The sequence below is a fragment of the Pseudophryne corroboree genome, unplaced genomic scaffold, assembly GCF_028390025.1.
Source record: "Pseudophryne corroboree isolate aPseCor3 unplaced genomic scaffold, aPseCor3.hap2 scaffold_551, whole genome shotgun sequence".
NCBI lineage: Eukaryota > Metazoa > Chordata > Amphibia > Anura > Myobatrachidae > Pseudophryne > Pseudophryne corroboree.
In genome coordinates this window covers 423,771-432,146 of record NW_026970151.1, presented here as the reverse complement: position 1 = coordinate 432,146, position 8,376 = coordinate 423,771, and the positions used below count along the sequence as shown (strand labels likewise).

At 48.8% G+C, this 8,376-nt stretch overlaps 8 non-coding genes and 1 pseudogene across 8 annotated transcripts; 3 read left to right on the top strand and 6 right to left on the bottom strand.

Moving 5' to 3' along the window:
• Nucleotides 1-590: 590 nt before the first annotated feature.
• On the bottom strand, nt 591-753 carry LOC135032704 (U1 spliceosomal RNA). The gene has a single exon (XR_010228188.1). It is a non-coding gene; the product is annotated as a U1 spliceosomal RNA (small nuclear RNA).
• Nucleotides 754-905: 152 nt separating this feature from the next.
• On the bottom strand, nt 906-1,069 carry LOC135032730 (U1 spliceosomal RNA). The gene has a single exon (XR_010228210.1). It is a non-coding gene; the product is annotated as a U1 spliceosomal RNA (small nuclear RNA).
• Nucleotides 1,070-1,740: 671 nt separating this feature from the next.
• On the bottom strand, nt 1,741-1,903 carry LOC135032686 (U1 spliceosomal RNA). Its single transcript, XR_010228171.1, has one exon. It is a non-coding gene; the product is annotated as a U1 spliceosomal RNA (small nuclear RNA).
• Nucleotides 1,904-2,055: 152 nt separating this feature from the next.
• LOC135032728 (U1 spliceosomal RNA) lies at nt 2,056-2,219 on the bottom strand. Its single transcript, XR_010228208.1, has one exon. It is a non-coding gene; the product is annotated as a U1 spliceosomal RNA (small nuclear RNA).
• Nucleotides 2,220-2,910: 691 nt separating this feature from the next.
• Nucleotides 2,911-3,056, bottom strand: LOC135032690 (U1 spliceosomal RNA; annotated as a pseudogene).
• A 152-nt stretch (nt 3,057-3,208) lies between these two features.
• LOC135032743 (U1 spliceosomal RNA) lies at nt 3,209-3,371 on the bottom strand. Its single transcript, XR_010228223.1, has one exon. It is a non-coding gene; the product is annotated as a U1 spliceosomal RNA (small nuclear RNA).
• Nucleotides 3,372-5,732: 2,361 nt separating this feature from the next.
• On the top strand, nt 5,733-5,888 carry LOC135032712 (U1 spliceosomal RNA). The gene has a single exon (XR_010228192.1). It is a non-coding gene; the product is annotated as a U1 spliceosomal RNA (small nuclear RNA).
• Nucleotides 5,889-6,563: 675 nt separating this feature from the next.
• On the top strand, nt 6,564-6,727 carry LOC135032761 (U1 spliceosomal RNA). Its single transcript, XR_010228241.1, has one exon. It is a non-coding gene; the product is annotated as a U1 spliceosomal RNA (small nuclear RNA).
• A 152-nt stretch (nt 6,728-6,879) lies between these two features.
• LOC135032681 (U1 spliceosomal RNA) lies at nt 6,880-7,042 on the top strand. The gene has a single exon (XR_010228166.1). It is a non-coding gene; the product is annotated as a U1 spliceosomal RNA (small nuclear RNA).
• The last annotated feature ends 1,334 nt before the right edge of the window (nt 7,043-8,376 follow it).

The window sequence follows — 8,376 nt, the reverse complement described above, 5'->3', positions numbered from 1 at the left end:
GAACTCTCATCTGGGGACAACAACTGCAGGGAGAACACATATTTTCAGATGAACATGGGAGGGCAGAAGGCTGCCTAATACTGAAGCACCCCCAAACAACAAACCAAATGCAACTACTAGTGCAAACATTCCTGGGGGTAGGCCTGCAGCAGATGGATTTGCATATGGTGATGTCATCCAAGCAGTGGGTCAAAGTTGGCTTCAACCCTCGTCTGCATATGAAAATAAAAATGGGGTGTGCAGGGCATGGCGGCCTTTTGCGGCGCTTGGATGACCCCTAGTTCGCATTAAACACCTCCACCTTCCTTCGGTGTGGGGCTCATGTTGGCTATGCCCCAGCCCCTGAAGCATTAAAGCTGATTTCTTGCAGCAGCTGGGCACTGTAACAGCTCCAGAGCTGCTCTGTAAAGCAAGTAAAAGGGTGTGGGCCCTGCAGCACTACCTGTAGTTTGCATTGTGCGTTGGAAGGCACAAAGTAAGCAGACGGGAGAAGTCAGGATAGTGCACAAGGGCATAGAAGGGAGCGGCTCAAGAAAAGAGAAGTGGAAACAGACAGCAAACTAGGCTGGAGAGAGACCTGAGACAAAGAGATCTGAATTATACGAGAGCCGACCAGAGGAAACACAAATTATGTAATCAAGTGTCCCACATTTGGGGAAATCGTAGGAGCAGCACACCCAGAGTGCATTGGGTGAGCCTTGCCCTGGGAGAAGCACCTTCCTGATCATAGTATCTCACCTGGCAGGTAAGTAGGAGTTGGGCTAGAGCTGGGGAGGGTCGCTGTTCGGGCACCCCCCTGTCAAGTGAAGGAGATCCAACTGAGGCAGCACAAGGAAACTCTCGAAAAAAGAACAAGGCTAGAGGAAGATCTGAGACAAAGAAATCTGACTTTTACCAGAGCTGACCAGAGGAAAGCACAAACACAGTCCCCCACTACCACAAATAATGCAGTCGAGTTTCCCACATTTGGGGAAATCACAGGGGTCAGCATACCCAGAATGCAATGAATGAACCTCACCCTGGGAGAACAATCTTCATGACAATGGTATCTCCTATGCAAAATAAGTATGATTTGGGATAGGGCTGGGGAGGGCCGCTGCTCAGGCACATCTCTGTCAAGTAAAGGAGATTCAACTGAGGCAGCACAAGGGAACTCTCATCTGGGGACAACAACTGCAGGGAGAACAGATATTTTCAGATGAACATGGGAGAGCAGAAGGCTGCCTAATACTGAAGCACCCCCAAACAACAAACCAAATGCAACAACTAGTACAAGCATTCCTGGGAAAAGGTCTGCAGAAGACGGATTTGCATACGGTGATGTCATCCAAGCAGTGGGCCAAAGTTGGCTGGAACCCTCATCTGCATATGAAAAGAGAAAAGGGGTATGCAGGGCATGGCGGCCTTTTGCGGCGCTTGGATGACCCTTAGTTCGCATTAAACACCTCCACCCTCCGTCGGTGTGGGGCTCATGTTGGCTATGCCCCAGCCCCTGAAGCATTCAAGCTGATTTCTTGCAGCAGCTGGGCACTGTAACAGCTCCAGAGCTGCTCTGAAAGGCAAGTAAAAGGGTGTGGGCCCTGCAGCACTACCTGTAGTTTGCATTGTGCGTTGGAAGGCACAAAGTAAGCAGACAGGAGAAGTCAGGAGAGTGCACAAGGGCATAGAAGGCAGCGGCTCAAGAAAAGAGAAGTGGAAACAGACAGCAAACTAGGCTGGAGAGAGACCTGAGACAAAGAGATCTGAATTATACGAGAGCCGACCAGGGGAAACACAAATTATGCAGTCAAGTTTCCCACATTTGGGGAAATCGCAGGAGCAGCACACCCAGAGTGCAATGGGTGAGCCTTGCCCTGGGAGAAGCACCTTCATGATCATAGTATCTCACCTGGCAGGTATGTAGGAGTTGGGCTAGAGCTGGGGAGGGTCGCTGCTTGGGTACCCCCCTGTCAAGTGAAGGAGATCAAACTGAGGCAGCACAATGGAACTCTCGAAAGAAGAACAAGGCTAGAGGAAGATCTGAGACAAAGAAATCTGACTTTTACCAGAGCTGACCAGAGGAAAACACAAACACAGTCCCCCACTACCACAAATAATGCAGTTGAGTTTCCCACATTTGGGGAAATCACAGGGGTCAGCATACCCAGAATGCAATGAATGAACCTCACCCTGGGAGAACAATCTTTATGACCATGGTATCTCCTATGCAAAATAAGTATGATTTGGGAATTGGCTGGGGAGGGCCGCTGCTCAGGCACATCTCTGTCAAGTAAAGGAGATTCAACTGAGGCAGCACAAAGGAACTCTCATCTGGGGACAACAACTGCCGGGAGAACACATATTTTCAGATGAACATGGGAGGGCAGAAGGCTGCCTAATACTGAAGCACCCCCAAACAACAAACCAAATGCAACAACTAGTACAAGCATTCCTGGGGTAAGGTCTGCAGAAGACGGATTTGCATACAGTGATGTCATCCAAGCAGTGGGCCAAAGTTGGCTGGAACCCTCATCTGCATATGAAAAGAGAAAAGGGGTATGTAGGGCATGGCGGCCTTTTGCGGCGCTTGGATGACCCTTAGTTCGCATTAAACACCCCCACCCTCCTTCGGTGTGGGGCTCATGTTGGCCATGCCCCAGCCCCTGAAGCATTCAAGCTGATTTCTTTCAGCAGCTTGGCACTGTAACAGCTCCAGAGCTGCTCTGTAAGGCAAGTAAAAGGGTGTGGGCCCTGCAGCACTACCTGTAGTTTGCATTGTGCATTGGAAGGCACAAAGTAAGCAGACAGGAGGAGAAGTCAGGATAGTGCACAAGGGTGTAGAAGGGAGGGGCTCAAGAAAAAAGAAGTGGAAACAGACAGCAAACTAGGCTGGAGAGAGACCTGAGACAAAGAGATCTGAATTATATGAGAGCCGACTAGGGAAAACACAAATTATGCAGTCAAGTTTCCCACATTTGGGGAAATCGCAGGGGCAGCACACCCAGAGTGCAATGGGTGAGCCTTGCCCTGGGAGAAGCAACTTCATGATCATAGTATCTCACCTGGCAGGTAAGTAGGAGTTGGGCTAGAGCTGGGGAGGGTCGCTGCTCGGGCACCCCCCTGTCAAGTGAAGGAGATCCAACTGAGGCAGCACAAGGGAACTCTTGAAAGAAGAACAAGGCTAGAGGAAGATCTGAGACAAAGAAATCTGACTTTTACCAGAGCTGACCAGAGGAAAGCACAAACACAGTCCCCCACTACCACAAATAATGCAGTTGAGTTTCCCACATTTGGGGAAATCACAGAGGTCAGCTACCCAGAATGCAATGAATGAACCTAACCCTGGGAGAACAATCTTCATGACCATGGTATCTCCTATGCAAAATAAGTATGATTTGGGATAGGGCTGGGGAGGGCCGCTGCTCAGGCACATCTCTGTCAAGTAAAGGAGATTCAACTGAGGCAGCACAAGGGAACTCTCATCTGGGGACAACAACTGCAGGGAGAACACATATTTTCAGATGAACATGGGAGGGCAGAAGGCTGCCTAATACTGAAGCACCCCCAAACAACAAACCAAATGCAACAACTAGTGCAAGCATTCCTGGGGGAAGGCCTGCCGCAGATGGATTTGCATATGGTGATGTCATCCAAGCAGTGGGTCAAAGTTGGCTTCAACCCTCGTCTGCATATGAAAAGAGAAAAGGGGCATGCAGGGCATGGCGGCCTTTTGCGGCGCTTGGCTGACCCCTAGTTTGCATTAAACACCTCCACCCTCCGTCGGTGTGGGGCTCTTGTTGGCTATGCCCCAGCACCTGAAGCATTCAAGCTGATTTCTTGCTGCAGCTGGGCACTGTAACAGCTCCAGAGCTGCTCTGTAAGGCAAGTAAAAGGGTGTGGGCCCTGCAGCACTACCTGTAGTTTGCATTGTGCGTTGGAAGGCACAAAGTAAGCAGACAGGAGAAGTCAGGAGAGTGCACAAGGGCATAGAAGGCAGCGGCTCAAGAAAAGAGAAGTGGAAACAGACAGCAAACTAGGCTGGAGAGAGACCTGAGACAAAGAGATCTGAATTATACGAGAGCCGACCAGGGGAAACACAAATTATGCAGTCAAGTTTCCCACAGGAGTATATAGGATACGACCCAGTGGTACCTGACGACATAGATACTAACAGCTATTTAATAACATTACGCTAGAAAGTGATTATTAGCAACATATATATCTATATAAACAACCCCGCCAGGGTTGTGCCTTCAAAAATAATCACACACGGACACGCTTTTTAAACCTTTTTTTCACATCTCTTTATTCTTCTTATGCACATGTATGTTAGTTCTGTGATTTTAACCTTTATGTTTCACTGCAGTTTGGGATAATAATATTAATATTTATCCAATTTTAATACATACTTAATAAAGGTTATATTTTATGATTCATTCATTCTGTCCAGTGCGTCAACAGTGCAGATTTCTTCTTGTTTTTTCTCCCAAATTCTATAACAATGACAGTAAATGTTGTTTCTTTTCAAACAGAACTTTCTTGACCATGCTTCTTTTTTGAAAGATCTGGGAGCACATGGAAAACAGTACAAACCATGCAGTATCACAAGAGCCTTTATTTGATCTTTCATGAAGATAGAGCAGAATTGAGGACACGTCAACAATTTCTGCCGAAGGTGGTTCATCTTTCCACATGGTGCCTTTGGCCACTGACACCTTCGTTGAGTCAAAGTCTCTGGCTGTGGTCAGAACTTTGAAAATTTATGTCACCAGAACGGTTCAGATTAGGAAAACAGAGGCTCTGTTTGTCCTGTATGCTCCCAACAGGATTGGGTGTCCTGCGTCCATGTAGACCATTATGCGCTGGATCTGTGGTAAGATTCAGCATGCTCATTCCACGGCAGGATTGCCGTTACTGAATTAGGTGAAGACCCATTCTACTAGAAAGGTGGGTTCATCCTGGGCAGCTGGTCGGGGAGTCTCGGCATTGCAACTTTGCCGAGCAGCTATTTAGTAAACACTTTTGCTAAGTTTTAAAAGTTTTAGAGTAAAGGAGATTCAACTGAGGCAGCACAAGGGAACTCCCATCTGGGGACAACAACTGCAGTGAGAACACATATTTTCAGATGAACATGGGAGGGCAGAAGGCTGCCTAATACTGAAGCACCCCCAAACAACAAACCAAATGCAACAACTAGTACAAGCATTCCTGGGGGAAGGTCTGCAGAAGACGGATTTGCATACAGTGATGTCATCCAAGCAGTGGGCCAAAGTTGGCTGGAACCCTCATCTGCATATGAAAAGAGAAAAGGGGTATGCAGGGCATGGCGGCCTTTTGCGGCGCTTGGATGACCCTTAGTTCGCATTAAACACCCCCACCCTCCTTTGGTGTGGGGCTCATGTTGGCCATGCCCCAGCCCCTGAAGCATTCAAGCTGATTTCTTGCAGCAGCTTGGCACTGTAACAGCTCCAGAGCTGCTCTGTAAGGCAACTAAAAGGGTGTGGGCCCTGCAGCACTACCTGTAGTTTGCATTGTGCATTGGAAGGCACAAAGTAAGCAGACAGGAGGAGAAGTCAGGATAGTCCACAAGGGTATAGAAGGGAGGGGCTCAAGAAAAAAGAAGTGGAAACAGACAGCAAACTAGGCTGGAGAGAGACCTGAGACAAAGAGATCTGAATTATATGAGAGCCGACCAGGGGAAACACAAATTATGCAGTCAAGTTTCCCACATTTGGGGAAATCGCAGGGGCAGCACACCCAGGTGAGATACTATAATCAGGACGGTGCTTCTCCCAGGGCAAGGCTCACCCATTGCACTCTGGGTGTGCTGCTCCTACGATTTCCCCAAATGTGGGACACTTGACTGCATAATTTGTGTTTCCTCTGGTCGGCTCTCGTATAATTCAGATCTCTTTGTCTCAGGTCTCTCTCCAGCCTAGTTTGCTGTCTGTTTCCACTTCTTTTTTTCTTGAGCCCCTCCCTTCTATACCCTTGTGCACTATCCTGACTTCTCCTCCCGTCTGCTTACTTTGTGCCTTCCAATGCACAATGCAAACTACAGGTAGTGCTGCAGGGCCCACACCCTTTTACTTGCCTTACAGAGCAGCTCTGGAGCTGTTACAATGCCCAGCTGCTGCAAGAAATCAGCTTGAATGCTTCATGGGATGGGGCATGGCCAACATGAGCCCCACACCAAAGGAGGGTGGGGGTGTTTAATGCGATCTAGGGGTCATCCAAGCACCGCAAAAGGCTGCCATGCCCTGCACGCCCCTTTTCTCTTTTCATAAGCAGATGAGGGTTGAAGCCAACTTTGACCCACTGCTTGGATAACATCACCATATGCAAATCCATCTGCTGCAGGCCTTCCCCCAGGAATGCTTGCACTAGTTGTTGCATTTGGTTTGTTGTTTGGGGGTGCTTCAGTATTAGGCAGCCTTCTGCCCTCCCATGTTCATCTGAAAATATGTGTTCTCCCTGCAGTTGTTGTCCCCAGATGAGAGTTCCCTTGTGCTGCCTCAGTTGAATCTCCTTTACTTGACAGAGATGTGCCTGAGCAGCGGCCCTCCCCAGCCCTATCCCAAATCATACTTATTTTGCATAGGAGACACCATGGTCATGAAAATTGTTCACCCAGGGTGAGTTTCATTCATTGCATTCTGGGTATGCTGACCCCTGTGATTTCCCCAAATGTGGGAAACTCGCCTGCATTATTTGTGGTAGTGGGGGACTGTGTTTGTGTTTTCCGCTGGTCAGCTCTGGTAAAAGTCAGATTTCTTTGTCTCAGATCTTCCTCTAGCCTTGTTCTTCTTTCGAGAGTTCCATTGTGCTGCCTCAGTTGGATCTCCTTCACTTGACAGGGGGGTGCCCGAGCAGCGACCCTCCCCAGCTCTAGCCCAACTCCTACTTACCTGCCAGGTGAGATACTATGATCTTGAAGGTGCTTCTCCCAGGGCAAGGCTCACCCATTGCACTCTGGGTGTGCTGCCCCTGCGATTTCCCCAAATGTGGGAAACTTGACTGCATAATTTGTGTTTCCCCTGGTCGGCTCTCGTATAATTCAGATCTCTTTGTCTCAGGTCTCTCTCCAGCCTAGTTTGCTGTCTGTTTCCACTTCTCTTTTCTTGAGCCGCTCCCTTCTATGCCCTTGCGCACTATCCTGACTTCTCCCGTCTGCTTACTTTGTGCCTTCCAACGCACAATGCGAACTACAGGTAGTGCTGCAGGGCCCACACCCTTTTATTTGCCTTACAGAGCAGCTCTGGAGCTGTTACAGTGCCCAGCTGCTGCAAGAAATCAGCTTGAATGCTTCAGGGGCTGGGGCATAGCCAACATGAGCCCCACACCGAAGGAGGGTGGAGGTGTTTAATGCGAACTAGGGGTCATCCAAGCGCCGCAAAAGGCCGCCATGCCCTGCATAACCCTTTTCTCTTTTCATATGCAGATGAGGGTTCCAGCCAACTTTGGCCCACTGCTTGGATGACATCACCGTATGCAAATTCGTCTCCTGCAGACCTTCCCCCAGGAATGCTTGTACTAGTTATTGCATATGGTTTGATATTTGATGGTGCTTCAGTATTAGGCAGCCTTCCGCCCTCCCATGTTCATCTGAAAAGATGTGGTCTCCCTGCAGTTGTTGTCCCCAGACGAGAGTTCCCTTGTGCTTCCTCAGTTGAATCTCCTTAACTTGACGGGGGAGGGGCTTGCCCGAGCAGCCACCCTCCCCAGCCCTATCCCAACTCATGCTTATTTTGCATATGAGATCTCTATATCATGAAGATTGTTCTCACAGGGTGAGGTTCATCCATTATATTTTAAAATAGGAAGGTTCAAATTACATATTTGAATTGCATCTATGTGCTGGATTCAAATGTTCCTCCCCCTTCCTTTCTCAATTGTGCCCGTCAGCAGCTATTCTAAGGTTGCTGCCAATGGGTGTGACACATTAATTTCTTCTGTGGGGTACACTGGACTCCACAAGGATTCACATTGGGGTGTAGAGTAGGATCTTGATCTGAGGCACCAACCGGCTCAAAGCTTTTGACTGTTCCCAAGATGCTCAGCGCATTCTCCTCTATAACCCCGCTTCCATGAACAGGGAGCTCAGTTTGTAGTTGGTGCCTTCAGTAGCAGGCCACTTAACAGGGGCCTGCCTCAGGCAGCCTATTCTTAGCTATTAATTTTGACAAGAAAATAAGAACTTTTTTTATGAGAATCTACAAGGGCTGCAGCAGGCTAGGTCTAATAGACATCTTTACTGCAGCTTCATCACTCCCAGCGGCGCTGTATACTCCCGTGCCCTGGTTGCTGGGTCACTGCAGCGGAGGCTCCGGTTTCTTCCTAAGGTCAGTCACACACACACCGCCCTTCCGGATCACGAGGCCGCTGATGAAGGGGAGC